Source organism: Sorghum bicolor, chromosome 1, assembly GCF_000003195.3.
Source record: "Sorghum bicolor cultivar BTx623 chromosome 1, Sorghum_bicolor_NCBIv3, whole genome shotgun sequence".
Classification (NCBI taxonomy): domain Eukaryota; kingdom Viridiplantae; phylum Streptophyta; class Magnoliopsida; order Poales; family Poaceae; genus Sorghum; species Sorghum bicolor.
This window is the reverse complement of record NC_012870.2, coordinates 1,617,805-1,637,283: the sequence shown is the minus strand read 5'-3', so window position 1 is coordinate 1,637,283 and position 19,479 is coordinate 1,617,805. Positions and strand designations below refer to the sequence as shown.

Below are 19,479 nucleotides of genomic sequence, written 5' to 3'. Positions count from 1 at the left end.
GACGAATCTTTTGAGTCTAGTAGCCTATGATTAGATAATAATTATCAAATACAAACAAAAATGATACAGTAGCCAAAGCCAAATTTTTTTCTTAACTAAACAAGGCCGTATACTTTGCTCGATCTCTAGCAGGATAGTAGAGTAGCTTGCTGTTGATAACAGTACCATTGCAAGAGTGAGACGGCAGGATTAGAGAGGACAATGACTCAGAGACACATGGTTTGGAACTTTTGGATCATATGGGACTTGGGAGCATGCAGTCAAGGATAAAAAGGATCGCGCTGCTGGAAAATTGGAGGCCGAGCTAGATACGCGCGCGCGCAGACGCATGACGGCCTACTGCTAGTGTCTACAGTACTGTCTAGTACTCTTCCTGGTGACCTGCTGCTGCTAGTGACACCGCCATTGCTGAACACGACGCGGGTTCTTTGCGATTGGGATTGGGATGAGGCGTCGAATAAGTCAGTCTGTAATCATCAATCAGGACGTACGGAAACAGAGGAGACAGCCACTCTTTCTGGGTGAGGGTGATGCAGGCGCCAAGGAATTCGGGTACAAAAAAGAACTTCAGTTAAACCTTGAAATTGACTAACTTTATAAAAAATAACACCAACGCCTATATCTTTACATAGATTTGTATTTATAATCTATAACTAATCTAATAATATTTATTTGGTATTATATACATATTATTCTCTTCATACTGATAATTTAAGTCGTTTTGGACAGTGACACGGTATCTGTAACATAACTTTTTTAACTTCTTATTTTTTATAAAAATATTCATTAGAAAGTGATATATGTATAATTTTATCAAAGTACTTTTTAAGATAAATCTATTCATATGGTTTTTATATTTTTTAAACTCAACAATTTAAAAATTATTCATGATTTATATTGCTAATGTTTGACCTAAGCCTATCCAAAACCACTTAAATTACCAACACAAAGAGAGTGGCATTTCTTATATACATTGATCACAATTCAAGATTTTTAACTCTTGGGAAGGTGAGAGATGAGGGAGCACGATAGCCTGAATGAAGTCAATTATTGCCGCGGAGCTAGTGCTGTGGACTCTTTGCATGTTTTGATCCGACAAGGCATTGGGATCGGATCGCGTAGGATTTTGACTGCCTTGCGGCCTCTTGCTTGCTTGACCCTGTCTGTCTGTCTGTACTGTTGTGCTGATTATACGGGTTGGAATCTACTGTTACGCTTTCTAAGTAATGGGGAACCCTGTATCAACAACCGGCTTTACATTACATCCATCGTGGGAACAACGATCCTCTGATGTTAACGCCGAGGATCCGCGGCGTGGTGCGGAGTACTATTTTACTTTCTAACCTTGCATTGCATCTATGATATATTCAGCAACGAGATTGAGAAGGCTACAGTGAATTATAATTCAGAAGAAGAAGAAGAAGAAGAATGGGAAGAATATCATTCGCCAAATAAATAAGCCATCTTTGTTGACAAGACAAGTTTTATATAATAGTAGGAAAAATATATGAACCATACATGGAGAGAAATTGAATGCTGTAAAACTCAGAAAATAGTTATTATTTGGCTAAGATTAGGGCGAAAAATCATCTAATTTTTACCCCAGTTCCTTTCAACCTATATGAATTAAGGTGGATGCATTGGTGTGCATTAAAATTTTTTATTTGAATTTGCTATGTTCGTTTGAGTTTATCTGTCGAATCTATCTAAGAGCAACTCCAACAGATTGGCTATTTTTGTTGTGAAGGCTATTTTAGAATTTGTAAAGAAAAAAGTAGACTCCAACTGTTGTGCTATCTGCTTTTGTAAAATAGAAAGTTGGCTATCACTTGATTTTTGGTGGCTATATATAGCCAACCAACGACACTGGCTAGTTGATTTTGTAAAATAACAAGGCTGTTATAGATCTCTTCTTTTTTAGAAACTTTTCTATTTTACAAAATGGCTAAACAATGGAATTTGGCTAGCAATTTTAGCCAAGCTCTTGGAGTTGCTCTAAGTATTCAGAGCAGTCATGATTTAGCCTTGTTTAGTTCAAAAAATTTCAAGATTCCCCGTAACATTAAATCTTGTGGCACATGCATGAAGCATTAAATGTAGACGAAAATAAATACTAATTACACAGTTTACCTGTAATTTACGAGATGAATCTTTTGAGTCTAGTTAGTCTATAATTAAACAATATTTGTCACAAACAAACGAAAGTGCTACAGTAATAAAAACCAAAATTTTCTCTCAACTAAAGAAGGCCTTATTCGGTAGATGAAGGCAGCAGAAAGCGAGTCGTACTAGAGAGCACGAGCAACCAAGAGGGAGCGTGGAAGACCAACAAGCAACAAGATTGGGAGCTTCTCGGTTGCCCCCCACCGATCCACCATGATATCACCATGAGTGGCCGTCTGAGCTGTGCTCCATCTCCATCATAAAATCCACACGAAGATGAGAAAAGAAGAAGATGCCGCCGACGATTACATACATAATCCATGAAGATGCTAACATATCTATATCCACTCATTAGCAGGTTCCAGGTACTACTATAAAACCCACTAGAGTAGATAGCATATAATCGCAGGCAGTTTCAATTAGTAGTAAGACCAGGACCACCGCCACTATAGATTAGAGAACCACACCTAGCAGTAGGAGTACTAGAGAGATAGTAGATAGAGATAAGAGATCGATCTTTGCTGTATCGCCAACACCCCAACAGATCCCTGGAAACAGGGAAAGCGATCCAAGGGGCGTGCTGATCGTCTGCTTCCCTCCTTCCTGTCATCCTGTGCCTGTGATTTTTTCCCCCCGCATCCATTTCTACCTAAATTTTATAAAGGCCTTGGTTAGTTCAAAAAAACTTTACTAAATGGATAGCACTTTCATTTGTATTTGATAAATATTGTCCAATTATGAACTAACTAGACTTAAAAAAATTTGTCTCTCAAATTACAGGTAAACTATGTAATTAGTTATTTTTAATCTATAATTAATGCTCTATGCATGTGCCACAATATTCAATGTGACGGAAATCTGAAAAAATTAACAAAATTTTCTCGGAACTAAGGCCTTGTTCAGTTTTCAAAAAATTTCAAGATTCCCCGTCATATCGAATCTTGCGGCACTTGCATGGAGTATTAAATATAAACGAAACTTACATAGTTTACCTGTAATTGGCGAGACAAATCTTTTAAACATGATTATTCTATGATTAGACAATAATTACCAAAACAAACAAAAACGCTATAATACCTGAAATCTAAAATTTTTGTTAACTAAATACTAAACAAAGGCCAAAGAAAAAGATCCAATGTACACTGTATGTACTGCTACAGTGCTACTACTCGGACTTCAATGCAATAAAAGAATCTTGTCTCGTGTTGGCAATGGTATTGGCATGCCCTGCGATTGACAGTTTCTCGACCAAAAAAATATTCACCTATATCATCCTATTAAATCTTTAACACATATATAAAGCACTAAATATAATAAAAAACTAATTACATAGTTTGATTATAAATTAGGAGACAAATCTTTTAAGTCTATAATTAATTATAATTACTATAATAATCCATACGTATATGGTGACGATAGATCAATTAGCCTTATCCAAAACCTTTCCGAACATCTTTGACAGAAACACAACTCCTGAATCCATCTGACAAGGGATGCACAACGGGGCAACGAAGGAACAGGCCCACCGCAGAATACGGAGCCGCGTGAGTGCGACTGTGGGGTCAGCACCTTGATCTTTGTTCAGTTAGCAAAATTTTAGATATTAGATATTGTATCACTTTCATTGTATTTAGTATTTATTGTTAAATTATAAAATAACTAAGCTCAAAAAATTCGTCTTACAAATTATAGGTAAACTATATAATTATTTTCTAGTTTTGTTATATTTAATACTCTATATATGTACCACAAAATTTGATATAACAAAAAATCTTAAAATATTTTGGAACTACAAGACCATATTGTGGTTTTGTTCGCGCCGGTGTTCATGTGAGGTCGGTCTCAGGCCCATGGATAGATCTGCTGGTTGGTTTGGAACATGTCTGTGTCTGTCTCCTGGTTTGCCGCTGCCGAGCCTACTAGCGTCCACTATGCTTGCATGTTCGTTTGAAGTTATACGGCGCCTTACGCTTTACGATTTTCATTTGTATTTAACAAATATTATTTTATTATAGACTAATTAGATTTAAAAAATTCGTCTCGCAAGTAAGTTATGTAATTAGTTATTTTTATCTATATTTAATGTTTCATGTATATAACGCAAGATTCGACGTAACAATCAATATGAATTTTTTTTTAGAACTAAGGCCTCGATTAGTTTAACCAAAAACCAAAAACATTTCAAGATTCCTCGTCACATCGAATCTTGCAGCACATGCATGAAGCATTAAATATAATAAAAAACAAAAACTAATTACACAGTTTGTCTATAAATCGCGAGAGCTTAGTTAGTTTATAATTAGACAATATTTGCCACAAACCAACGAAAGTGCTACAGATTTTTTTTTAACTAAACAAAACAAGGCCTTGGCCAAGCGAACAAGTGGAACAGCGGCCGGTCGAGTAGATACAAGACTAAAGTGGAACAGCGAGGAAACGCCGAAGCCGACCAAGCATAGTATACCCACCGCCAGCCCTACCCACACCTGCTCGCTCCGAAGCCGGCCGAGCAGGAGAAGTTTGGACGTCTTCGATCGCAAAGACATTTGCCTCACCGGTGTTCTTCAACTTGTTTAGGGTATGAACACTGACACATTGTAAAACGAAGGTGATGAGCCATCTTACCATAGATCATAACCGGATCGAAGCCAAGATTGTGTCCAACCATTTTTCATACAATAAGTCACAACCAAGATTGTGTTCAACCTAAACCCTAAACCAAGATTGTGTTCACTAAGCTAATTATCTTGCATCTCTTTGCGCCACATTATCATCCACTCCTCCATGCAATTAAATGCTCACTCACAAATGGTTTTAGTAGTGAATATAGTTACCTATATATGATTATACACGTATACTATGTACTAGCATTATTCTCTCAAGTAACTTACTCTCTTCCTCTTTAAAAACAAACTACTAATAATCAAGTTACATATAGATAACTCGATAGACTACAGTGAGAGTATATTTATATTTGCCCTTCATACCCACAGCAACGCACGGAGAATCCTCCTAGCTTAATATAATATTTGAACCACGTTACAGCCACAACACGCCCAACCATTTGCATAACATAAACTTTAATTGGATGGAGCTAAGATTATGTCCATCAATTTAACCATATACCATAACCGGATTAGAGCCACAACGTGTCCAACCATTTTCATACCATGAACTTTAATTGGACAGAGCCAAGATCGCGTCCACCAATTTCATCATATACCATAACCGGATTAGAGCAACAATGTGTTCAGCCATTTTTATACCATCAACTTTAATTGGATGGAGCGAGCCAAGATCATGTCCATGTGGGGCATAATCACCGGGTACCCCGGAAGGAAAGACGAAGACCTAGTCTGACTAGCTAGGACTCTCCGTATAGAAATCCTCGTGACATTGTTAGAGCATTTCGAAGAGATTCTTATATTTTATTCTTCAAAATAAGGTATTTGTCAACTTCTAAATTAGTATGAGGAGAAAAAAAGTCATTTCTATCCTATTTTTTTCGGTATTTTTTCTACAGCCCGGTCTTATGTTTTGTACCAGAAATCCTCAATTTATTTCTATACGTGTTTAAGTCTTTCCATCAAATCTTTCTCTCTTGCGTTTTTCTCACCTAAAATCCTATCTTTCTTTCTCCTTACTAGAAGGGCCGAAAAACTTAAGATGCACGCTCCTAGACTGCGCACATATATGTACGCTCGAGAGAAATTTTTGCGAGGCTGGAAAAGATGGGGAAGGAAGATATCAAACTATTGGAGAGAGTTTTTTTCTTATTTTGCCAAAAAATTAAGGATGACAAAGCCGGATAACACACTGTTGGAGATGCTCTTACCTTATAATCCGACTAGGACTCAGGAGGCCTACCACTTGGACTATATAAAAAAGGGTTGGGCTCCATAGATCGAGAGATTGTATAACATTTCACACACAATAATCCAACACAAAGGCATCACACCAAACTAGACATAAGATATTATATGCTACACTAGTGGCTAAACCAGTATAAATCGTTGTCTTCACATTTACCGCCGAGTTCTACATACGCCAGAGCTATCCAAACTCTGTCCTAGGTAACCTTGTGACGGACACACGTATACGCGCTTGGCCTTGTTTACTTCCATCTAAAAATCTAAATTTTTTTAAAAATTTTCTGTCACATCAAATCTTTAGACGCATGCATAAAATATTAAATATAAACAAAAATAAAACTAATTGCACAGTTTGGTCGAAATTTGCGAGACAAATCTTTTGAAACTATTTAGTTCATAATTAAATAATAATTACCACAAACAAACGAAAGTGCTACGCTGTCAAAAAAAATTTTTTACAACTAAACACGGCCCGAGCCTCTTATCGCGGGGATCTGTGTGGTAGTTGACCTGGAAGTCGGTATATCGTGCATGTCATCCTCAAGCGTGGTGAAGATGTTGCACGGTGAGCAGAGGGACGCGGCCTATTTATTTAGGCCTTATTTAGATCTAAAAAGTTTTTAGATTTTGAAACTGTAATCTTTTATGTTATTTGATAAATATTGTTTAATCATAGAGTAATAATGTAATATTCATCTCATAATTTTAGTTTTTGTTTTCATTTATATTTAATGTTCTATGTATGTGTCGCAAGATTCAATGTGATATGAAATTTTAAAAAGTTTTTAGTTTTTGGGTGAGCTAGACAAAACCTACACGAGAGCGTGTCGAATACCAATGCATGGCAACCTTGTTTAGTTCCAAAATTTTTCAAGATTCTCCGTCACATCGAATCTTGTGGCACATGTATGAAGCATTAAATATAGATAAAAAATAAAACTAATTACACAATTTGTCTGTAAATCATGAGATGAATCTTTTGACCCTAGTTAGTCTATAGTTAAAAAATATTTGTCACAAACAAACGAAAGTAATACAATATCGAAATCCAAAAGGTTTCGCCAATTTGTGTACTTCTGCGTTTCTGCGTTTGTATTTGAAAGTGCTACAGTTCCAAATTTTTGGAATCTTTTCGGAACTAAACGAAAGTGCTACAGTTCCAAAATTTTTTGTAAAATAGGAATAGTACCATTTTTATTTGTATTTGATAAATATTATCTAATCATATACTAACTAGACTCAAAAATTCGTCTCATCAATTCCGACCAAACTGTGCAATTAATTTTTATTTTCGTCTATATTTAATATTTCATGTATACGTCTAAAGATTTGATGTGACGAAAAATCTGAAAAATTTTGCAAAATTTTTTGAACTAAACAAGGCCAAGGCCGGCCTTGTTTAGTTCACCCAAAAACCAAAATCTTTTCAAGATTCCTCATCACATCGAATCTTGTGACACATGCATGGAGCATTAAATATAGACGAAAATAAAAACTAATTACACAGTTTACCTGTAAATCACGAGATGAATCTTTTAAGTCTAGTTACTCTATGATTAGATAATGTTTGCCAAATAAAAACAAAAGTGCTACAGTTCCGAAAAACGAAAAGTTTTCAGAACTAAACAGGGTCAGGTCTCGTCGCTGCAAGCATCGCGCCGTCCCATCCCACTCAGGCAGGCACTGCATGTCCAGAGTGCAGAGTGTGGAGGAGCAGGACTGCAGCCTGCACGATAGGCCGAGGAGGCGGCCGGGCCGAATTGGAGTGCAGCCGATAGGTGCAATTTTCTTTTTAAAAAATAAGCATATGTATAAAGACAACCTACCTCTCGATCTAGTTTCTCTTTTCCCTGAAGTGTAATAATTCTATTTTTATATAGGAATATATATGTAATTTCTCAATGACATTGATCTCTGAACTAAAATCCTAAAAGTATACTTATTTTGGAACGGAGAGAGTGTTGCTTCTGCATGCTACCACCATATAGTATAGTAGTACTCGTTCAGTTCATACAAAAGATACAATTCTCCCTTTCCTCGGTTCACAAAAGAATGCAATTCCCGTGTTTTAGAAGTCAAATTGTTTAAATTTTGACTGAATTCATATAAAGAAGTACTAATAATCATGATACAAAAATAAGTACCATTAGATAAGTTATAGAATATATTTTCATAATAAATTTTTATAAAATAAGTTTGATTGACACAAATCTCATAATTACATTTTTTTAGATGGAGGGTGTACTGTACACTGTGGATAGCTATAGTACATGTTCATCAACCCATATCTTGTTTTCCATGGTGTCAATTTTTTAAAAATTTTATGATGTAGATGTAGTACATGTTCATCAGCCCATATCTTGTTTTATAAAAATACACTAATATTTATGAGGTATGATAACTATCAATATTAGATTAATCATGAAGTATACTTTTATAACAAAATTGTTTAGAGATAAAAATGTTAATATTATTTTCTATATTTTCTCTAGTTAAAATTTAAAAAAGATTGAGGTCTTATTTAGTTTCAAATTTTTTTGGGTGCTTTATATATGTACCGCAAGATTTAATATGACAAGAAATCTTGAAAAGATTTTGGTTTCTAAGGGCACTCACAATGCAGACTCTATCATGGAGTCTAAAGTTATTTATTACCTCGAACAATGTGGACTTGGAGTCTAAATAAGACTTGGAGTCTTATTTTTTCCACCTCTTTCTTCAATAAATATGCTGCCACATCAACAAAATGCCATAAATAACATGTAATTAAGTGTCTTGGACTCTGTGATAGAGTCTAAAGTTATTTATTACCTCGAATAATGTGGACTTGGAGTCTAAGGCCCTGTTTAGTTCCCTACCCAAAATTTTTTCATCCATCCCATCGAATCTTTAGACACATGCATGGAACATTAAATGTAGATAAAAAAATAAACTAATTACACAGTTTAGTTAAGAATCGCGAGACGAATCTTTTAAGCCTAGTTACTTCATGATTAGCCTTAACTGCTACAGTAACCCACATATGCTAATGACAGATTAATTATGTTTAATAAATTTGTCTTGCAGTTTCCTGACGAGCTATGTAATTTGTTTTTTTATTAGTTTCTAAAAACCCCTCCCGACATCCTTCCGACACATCCGATGTGACACCTAAAAAATTTTCGTTCCCAATCTAAACAAGCCCTAAATAAGACTTGGAGTCTTATTTTTTCTACCTCTTTCTTCAATAAATATGCTACCACATCAGCAAAATACTATAAATAATATATAATTAAGTGTCTTCAACTTAGACTTGCATGGCCTGACTTCTCAATATTGAGACCGAAGGTCTACTGTGGACTGTGGTGATCCGTACCGTACGTAGTAGTAGTACGTGCGTGAGCGCTGTCGGTCCACTGCATGGATGCGGTGTTTCGTCGGTCTCTGCAGCCTCGCGTCGCGTCGACCGGCATGGCGGCATGGCATCGCCGTCACCGGCCGCCGTGCCTGCATTAGTGCATTCAAGTGAGCGCCGGCCTCCGGTCACCACAGGCTTGTAGCTGGCGGCTAGTGCTGCTGCCCCCATGCCGTCCAAAATTTCCGCGAACTCAAGATTAAAAAAATCTTTTCAAGATTTCGCATCAAATACATACATAAAGTATTTAATATAAATAAAAAATTATTGATTCTATAGTTACCTGTATTTTACAAGACGAATCTTTTAAATCGGTTAGGGCTTATTTAGATGTTATCAAAAACCCAAAATTTTACAAAATTCTCCATCACATCGAATCTTGTGGCACATACATGAAACATTAAATATAAATAAAAAATAACTAATTGCATAGTTTATCTGTAAATCACGATACAAATTTTTTAAACCTAGTTAGTCTATAATTAGACAATGCTTGTCAAATACAAATGAAAGTGCTATAGTATTAAAATTCAAAAAGATTTTTCATCTAAATAAGGCCTTAGTCTATGGTTGAACAATTGTTGTCAAATAGAATACTATAATGTTAAAATCTAAAATCTTTTTTAATCTAAACCAGACTTTATTAGAGCAACTCCAACCATTATGCAAATAGACTTGGCATTTACCAAAATGCATAAAACTCCAAAAAAAACCCCTCCAATCGTTATGCATTTGGACTTTGCATTTTACATAGCTATGCATTTGGAGGGGGAAACTTGGCATATATGTCAAAGGAGTCCGGCTATGCAAATAGAGATCACGGGATTCTCGGTTCCACCTCGCGGGCTTTTTTCTTCCCTTCGCGCGGTTTCCCTTCGCGCCGCCACCACTTCGCGCGATAGGAGAAGCATCGCGCGTCCTCCTTCGCCAGCTTCGCGCGCGCGTTTGGACGAAGCAGCGCACAATAGGACGACGCAGCGCGCGATAGGACGAATCTACGACACAACGGCTTGACTGATGGCGGCGACCTACCTTGACGACGAACTGATGGCGGTGACCGGAAACTGATGGGGAACAGGACCTGATGGAGATCGAGCCAAGGGGCGAACCTGTACGACGACGAACTGATGGCCAACAGACGACGAACTGGTACGGTGAACGGGAACTAATGGAACGGGAGATCGGTACTGCGAACGAGAACGACGAACTGCGCAGCTCACGATCGGTACTGTGCGGCTGTTTGGCGCGGGATCGATTGGCCGCGCGGGAAGGAGTGCCGCGAAACAAAATTTCCTGGAAAAAAAGATGATGGACTTGGCATTTTGCATAACGGTTGGAGATCACCCGATTTTAGCCTTGCCATTTTCATTTGGGGGTTTGCAATTTGCCTAAAATGCATAACTTCAAATGCATAATGGTTGGAGATGCTCTTATGAGAGAAAAAACTGCTCAATTGTTAACAGCGATCCATGGCCTTTGGCAGTTCGATAACGGAACCGTGACAGTGAGCCGCCAGCGCAGCAGCAGGACTGCAGGACCGACCACTAGTGTAGAGTACTGGTACTGTACAAGTACTCCTTTACCGATACGGAGTACCGTGCTGTTCAGTGTGCTCACTGTTGTTGCTACGCTGTCTCACGCATTTGAGGCATTGTTGACTTTGAAACTATAATATTTTTGTTTGTATTTAATAAATATTTTTCAATCATAAACTAATTAGGTTTAAAAGATTCGTCTCGTAAATTATAGGTATATTATACAATTAGTTATTTTTATCTATATTTAATATTTTATACGTGCGTTCAAAAAAATAATGTGATGAAGAATCTTAAAATTTTTTAGAAAATTTTAGAGACTAAACAAGACCATATTTGAGATGCTGCCTCTCTCTCCCACGGTACAAGACGTTGTACAAGATGTACTCTATCTCTCTCCCCCAAAATACTCTTTCCCACATTAACATAGATGCGTGGGAGTTAAACTAATTTAACTCTGACCAAATTTATAGTGAATACTATTAATATTTTATCTTTAAATAAATTTGTTATAAAAATATATTTTAATATCAATTTAATGATACTTATTTTGTATTATAATTGCTAGTAAGTTTTTATATAATTTTAGTCAAATCTCAAACCGTTTGACTTTTTAAAAAGTGAGAATTACATTCTTTTGTGGAAGGTGGAGTATAAGACATTTTGGCTTTTATAGATACTAGCAAAAATGCCCGTGCGTTGCATGGGAGAAAAAAGTTATCAAATCTATATATATTTTTATTACATAATTATATATAATAACAAAGAGGCAAAATTTTAGCCTATTTTTGTCCATCTATTTTTTTGTCCGTCTCCCTCTAACTACCGGACACTGCAGAGTTTCTTTCGTCCGAAATTATATATAACTCGTGCTTATACGAGTTATAAAATAACTCTTGTCTAATATGATATGGTGTTCTATTCTAGTTTTATTTATATAGGTCCTATATATGGCAACTTTGATAGCTAGAAAAAGTCCTAATCCTAATATAAATAAATTACTTTAATCTTTTGAGTAAGATAAATAGGAATTCTAATTCAAAAGTTTGATTCCAAATTTATATTGATACTACATAGGGTAATCTTGATAGCTAGGAATCTTAATTTATATTATTATTATTAAATAAATATGTCTCCAAGCTACATATTATTTTAAATATTAACTATATATCTAATACTATAGATGTCATGGTTATCAATAAAATAAATTATGGATTTTAATTTTTTTAAAAAAATAACTATAAATAGAATGTAACATTATGTCATGACTTTCTATGGCCATTTGATGCTTTCCGCACAATAAAAATCAATCTTAATATTTACCTAGACTTCGGCTTACCAATAAAATATATATTGTTAGCTTCTTGTCTTTTCACGAACAATGCACAAATTCATAGAAACTTATACAATCTATATAAAATCAAAATCAAATCTAGAAATTATAATTCAAAAGTTTATTAGGCTCCTTTCAACCAGAGAGTATAAAGTGCCATTGCGCGTGAAATAAAAATTCTAAAAAGTTAAGAGCATGTATATAAACTATATATGGACAGTCTCTTTCAAAGTCAGTTTTAAAAGCTTAAAAATTATCAAAACACAAATAAATATAACAAAGTGCTCATTTTCTACAAACACCTATTTGCTCTCGTAGCAACGCACGGGCATATTTTGCTAGTATTACAAAATACAGCTTCGCAATTTCTATGACTGACATTTGTACCCGCGTTATACATAGGCCCACTGTCATAGCCTCATACACACAACACCAAGAAAAAAATGTATTGTATAGTCCAATGTGACAGCCCAACCAGGCAACCACGGAAACTGGCAGGCAACAACACATCTTTTCCCTGTTGAAGGCGAACGCAAAACCGCAAAAACAACACAGCACCAGCCACCCGCAACAGCAGCGAGGCTTCCCCCAATTCCGCCATCTCTCCTGTAGCAGAGCACGCGCTTCCTTCTGAATCCCCGTCGCCATGGCCTCCGCACCGACGCCGCCACCCCTCCTCCCAGTGACCAACCTGGCCTCGGATCGTCCTCGGCCACCACCGGAGGCTTCGATGCGCCGATCGCCACGCCGGCTTTCCGGCTCTTCCTGAGCCGGCTCTCCGACTCGGCGCGGCGCTCGCTGTCCGATCGCCGGCCGTGGGGGGAGCTCCTCGACCGCTCGGCGTTCTCGAAGCCGGACTCCGTCTCCGACGCCACCTCCCGCCTCCGCCGCGACCTCGCCTACTTCCGCGTCAACTACGCCGCCGTGGTCGCCTTCGCGCTGGGGGCCTCCCTCCTAGCGCACCCCTTCTCGCTCCTCATCCTCCTGGGCCTCCTCGCCGCCTGGTGCTTCCTCTACCTCTTCCGCGCCTCCGACCAGCCCGTCGTCCTCTTCAGCCGGACCTTCTCCAACCGCGAGACGCTGCTGGGGCTCGTCGGCGCCTCCTTCGTCCTGCTCTTCTTCACCTCCGTCGCGTCACTCATCATCTCCGGGCTGCTCGTCGGCGGGGCCCTCGTCGCGGCGCACAGCGCGTTCCGGGTGCCCGAGGACCTCTTCTTCGACGAGCCCAACGCGGCCACCGGCAACAGCGCGGCCCAAGGGCTGCTCTCATTCCTTGGCGCACCCGGATCTGGGGTTTGAGGCGGCGGACGGCAAGATCTGGTAGGGTTCTTGGGCTCGACAAGTTCGGCGCGCGGCCCAAGCACTGCGCCATCATGTCGTGGACTCGGAGAGAGGAGGGGCAGAAAAAAAGCAGACTGAAATTTTGCCTTTTTATTAGTATATATATATATATAAATGTATATCTAAGTGTATAAAAAAAATTATGTATCAAAAAATCAAAACATCTTGTAATTTGAAATAGAGAGTAACATCCACTAGGATTGAGTAAAAGACATGACTACAACAGAGTATTTTTGGAAAAAACAAATCATCCATCTACACCAACTTTTCACATTTTCACTACACCTCCCAAACAGATCTTACCCTCTAGTTTCGGTTACGTTAAAATAATACAGAGTCGGAGCCAGCGAGCTAGAGACTACAACACTCTCAAATAGTGCCGAGCAACTAAAATTCACTTGGTAAATCTATAGTTTTGCCAAGTCTTAAAACCAAGTGCCAAGTGAAAAAGAGGCCTTCTCCAACAGTTTGCTATTTGAGCCCGACAAAAATACTTGGCATCCTAGGATTTTTACGAAAATCGCAAAATTGAGCCTCCAACAGGTTGGCAAAACTAGTTGGTAAATTGGGATACACGTGATGCCAAGCGATGGAGGACTTGGCATATTTGCTAAGTGAAGGGAGAATTTTGCCAAGCTCACAAAATTACCAAGTAATTTTGCTAACTTGTTGGAGGTTGTTTTTTGTGGTTTTGGTAAAAATCCTAAGATAGCAAATTATTGGAGTTGCTCTATTACGTTGGTGAGGCCGATGGATATATACGCATAAAAATTTTCAGTAAATTGCGAACCGTTGGAAAGAAATGCAATGCACGTGTAAAGCAAAAAAGAAAACCCTACCACTACCACTAGGTTAGCCACACACACCTATATAATTAACAACACAGAGAAAAAGATAGGCTTTGTTTAGTTCGCAAAATTTTTGGTTTTTGGCTACTGTAGTATTTTCGTTTTTATTTGACAAACATTGTCTAATCATGGACTAACTAGACTCAAAAGATTCATCTCACAAATTACAGATAAACTGTGCAATTAGTTTTTATTTTCGTTTATATTTAATACTCTATATATACGACCAAAGATTCGATATGACCCGGAATCTTGAAAAATTTTGCGAACTAAACAAGGCCATAGTAGTATATGGCTGGTGTCTCCAACATGTTCCTTAACTTTTCGACGAGATAGATCAGCTAGCCGGCCTACAAGTCTACAACCATGCATCGGCACCTAGCTATGGCCTTGTTTATTTTCACCCAAAAATCTAAAATTTTTCAAGATTCACCATCACATCAAATCTTTAGAGTTATACATGGAGTATTAAATATAGATGAAAATAAAAACTAATTACACAGTTTGGTCGAAATGTACGAGACGAATCTTTTGAGCCTAATTAGTCCGTGGTTGGACAATAATTACCACAAACAAACGAAAGTGCTACAGTGTCGCGAAATTTTTCTCTTCACCACCTAAACACGGCCATATATAAGAAGCCTTTTTCCGAGGGACCTATATATACCATCACCACGTGCCTCTTTGAATCCATTTGCCATGGACTAAAGTTTAGCTCTTAAACTTTAATCCAGCCGTAGTGTTTGGATGTATGGTGAAATTTTTCTCCCAAAATAGTACCGTCAGAGCAACAACAACACTAGAGGCACCACCACCACCACCACCACCACCACCACCACCACCACCACCGCCAATGCCGCTCCCACTCCCGCTACGCCAGGCGCCACTGATGTCGCTGGCCCTGACCCCCCCCAGCGCTTGAGTAGTGCCACAACCTCGAGCTCTTGGACCTCAGTGACAATGAGCTCATGGGAAACATCCCCGATGAGCTTTGTGAAGATCTCAGTGCTGAACTTGAGCCAAAACAACCTCATCGAGATCTCTGACCTCGAGCACCTTAGGGATATCTGCCACCACTGCAGGAATCTCCGCCGCCACAGCACGGACAAGTAGGAGATGCGGAGCGGCGTGCGGGCAAGAGTGCGATCGATGCAGTGGTTGCGGGTGGGTGGGGTATCTATGTCCAACACATCCCCCAAGTATAGATGTCCAACGGGCTAGGCTGGCACGACACGACATCGGGCCGGCACGGCTCGGTGGCCGTTGTGCCTCATGGGTCATGCCTTGTGCGTGGCCTACGTCCCAGGCATGGCTGTTGGGCCATCGGGCTGTCCTGATGGTGATCGGGTCGTCAGGCTAGCTCGATGGGGGTCAGGCCACCGAGCTGTGCCAGGCCGAGCGAGTAGGAGGAGGCGAGGAGCACAGTGCGGTGGCAGCATGAGATAGGGAGAAGGAGACGGTGTGTTGTGTTAATGTGAGTTAGGGTTAAGGGAGGAGTTGCAGCCTTTTTTATCCTGGCGTTGTGAGCTTTTGTGGGAGGAGGCTGCGTTGTGGCATGTGGGCTGTTGATTTGTTGTTACCAGAGCTTTCTCATTGGACCTTCACTGGCCGATGTATTTATCGGGCCGTGCCGCGTGCCTAGGTGGCGCCCCAGGCACGACCTGCTCCCTCGTGTTGGGCCGTCAGCCTGGGCAAAAATAATCGAGAACCGAAACCGAAATAACCAGAGCTGAAATTGAAATAACCGAAACCAAAAATTTCAGTTAGTTGTTCGGTTCTCAGTTCTCAAGACCGAACTAACCGATCAAATTTTGGTTCCGAAACTCGGTTAACCGAAAGAACCGAAATTCACAAAACAAGCCCAATAAATGTTACAACGTAGGCCTAATACCACTTTAACCCTAGATATAAAAGGTGAATGACACCCCCCACATAGCCTCACATCCTCATATTTTTTTAAAATAACGGCATCTTTCTTTTAAAAAAAACTTTTTTCCTATTCTTTTATTCTTTTTTTATGCTTGTGTAAATTTTCGATTAGTTCGGTCGTAACCGGAACCGAACCGAACTAACCGAAACCGATTTTGCTCAGTTCCAAGATTTGCGAAGAACCGATCGGTCTATTTGTAGAGAACCGAATTTATGTCAAAAACAAAAAAACCGAACCGAACCGAACGCCCACGTTGACCGAGCTGTGCTCGGGCCAGGCCATGATAAGCCAGATTCCATAATCTGAAGTAGAAGTAGACCATCCAGTAGTAGTTGACCTGAATCTAGCTAGCTCATGCATGTTTGTATGCAATAAGTATGCAACATCAACATGCATGCATGGGCTTGTGGTCGATCCAATCTTTCAGATGTCATGAACCAACTAGGCAACTAGAAAAGCTAATAAGATAGCAAATGAATTGAACGCGCAGAAAGGAAGATCAGGGACCAGCCTATCGATGTGCATCATCACTACTCAACTAACAAACTAACTACATGCTAAAAGTGTTGATCCAATCTTGCAGATCGCAGTTAGCCAATAACAATCATGATGGAATGTCACTAAAGGCGAGTGTCAAGCAATATATAGACTGCCATCATATCCTGTCCATCCATGCATACCATAAAGTTCATTTCTATTTTTTTTCATAAGAGCAGCCATGATGTGCCAGAAAGTGATCTTTACAGATTTGCATAAAGTCTGGTTCAACATTATGCACATACTCCTTAGTAGAATGTCTCGTTTGGATGGCTCTACTTCACCGAGGGAGCACCCTTTTCTTTTACTTCGGCACCACGAGCAGTTCCTTTGCCACTTTTCCCTTCTTTAGATATCTCTGTAAGCTTAGTCATCGGCCTACGAGATGGTGAGGGTGCTGTGTTGACTAAGTCCAATGCCATGTTCAAGGCCAGCTGATGTTTAGCTAGCTTCTCCTCAACGAGCTCCACCATTAGTCAACCATGCAAATAATTAAGGCAACATCTATATGCTGCGTTTGTTATGGAGAATTTAGGCATTTTGTTCTGTTTATGCCTCATTTGGATCCATGGAATTGAAATACATTCTAATAATCATAATCTAGACATAGATTACTTTAGCTAATACAGTTGTATGTGGAATATTATACTACTATTGACTATATAGGCTTATATGTTGCGCTTCTACTGTAGAGGAGTGAGCCAAAGAGGGGGCTATAAGTTAATTGTAGAGTAGAAAGATAGCATCAGGATCTACAGAATGAATTTCTATCTCTCACCCCTTGAATTTAAGATAGACTTATAACTAAATGAATTTAAGATAGACTTATAACTAAATTTTAGAAAGTTATATGGAGACTCTGTCCAAAGGAACCCATATGGCGTGGCCCGTGGGCGGCCACCCGCCTGGGCCTTAGGAGCTAAAAGGCCGTAACGGCCTCGAGCCCAAGTTGGCTCTGGCTGGCCACCATAGGCTAACGGCAATTTTGCAAGAAAAATGAACCTTCTTCCACTCAAAAAAGAAAAAGAAAAATGACCCTTTTATTTGCTCAAAGAAAAGAAAAATGACCCTTTATTTTATTAATTTCTACATACCGTCAAAAAGGTACAGTGTACTACAGATTAGTACAATTTATGTTTTAACCGTCAAGTTTCTTCATCCTGCACATTCTTTCTGCATCTTTCTTGGAGGTTTTATTTGTAGCTTCATTTCAAAAAGGAAAAAATCTCGGTCTGTAGCTCATGTATATCTATTTTTTGTTTAGACCTCCAAAATGCAATAAAAACACTGTTACTAGTTCTTGAACTTTAAGCAAAATTATGATGCGTATTATTTACCTGTGCAATTGGATGAGACCTACAAGTCATAAGAGTTTGGATCATATCACAGTGTGAAATACCGCACTAAATTGAGTTTATCTCATGGAAATTAAATTCCCGTACCCTATGTTTTCTAGAAATCCACCATGCTCTATATGTTTGATAAAATACGAATCCCACTTACATGCAATTTTTATGTTATTTTTAACATTCCAAACTCGGCAACGAATCTAGTGTAAACTCATCTCACGTGCAAAACCGTCTAAATAATTACCCGAACAATTTGATATAACATATGTTCCAAAACCTTTGTATATTGAGCACACGCAAAAGTGACACCGTATATAGCTACTGCTGCTTGATCTAGACTGTGTTTATTACAAAAGTAATTATCCTGGACATACCCAATAACAACTCTAAAATAATGATGATCTTCCCCAATATCTTTTATTATTTACCTTTCCAATATTGGCCCCATAGTTTGAGGTCTACGCTATGTTTGTGTTTAAACCATGGTGTTTAGCCACGTCGACGAAGGCCCAACGATTCAAAGATTTGGCGGCGCCGGCTCTACAACATGCTGAAAACAAAAAACAAAACTAGCAACTCCGTCTACCGACTGACGAATGACGATGTATCAACTGCACGTCAACGCGTGATCGCCGGCGAGCGACACTTGGATGGAGCTGGACACCACCACCACGTCTGCTTCCCTTCCCTCCGTCAGGGGCGGGCCCACCCGACAGCTTCGTCCCGGCTGGCTTTTCATCGTTAATCAGAAATAAAATCCCCTGCCAGATTTGTACGTACTCGTATCGTATCTGCCCACACTAAACTTTGCAGTCCAGTCCCTGGAGGGACTTCACTGCCAGTCTGCACACGCGGTGGTGCCGTGGTCCGTGATCGATACAGAGACGTGAGACCGGACGTGCACGTCGGCCGTCCTTGGTGGATAATTAAACAGCTGGTGCTAGTGCGTGCATGTCCACGTCAGCTGTTTTGTATTTGTGGCGTGTTGCCGCGTGTTTGGATAACCGTCCAACTGCCCAAGCTGTGAGCATGATGCGCACATGCATGCATGACAGACACAAGTGAAGTGCTGTTGGCCGAGTTAACGCTTTCGTTCAGTCAATCAATTAACCCAAGAAAACAGGGACCATTTTGCTAAACAGGTGCACTCGGTGGGCACCCTTAAGTTTATATATAT

The 19,479-nt window shown here is 39.3% G+C and overlaps 1 pseudogene; it reads left to right on the top strand.

The window, feature by feature from the left end:
* On the top strand, positions 12,548-13,707 carry LOC8080175 (annotated as a pseudogene).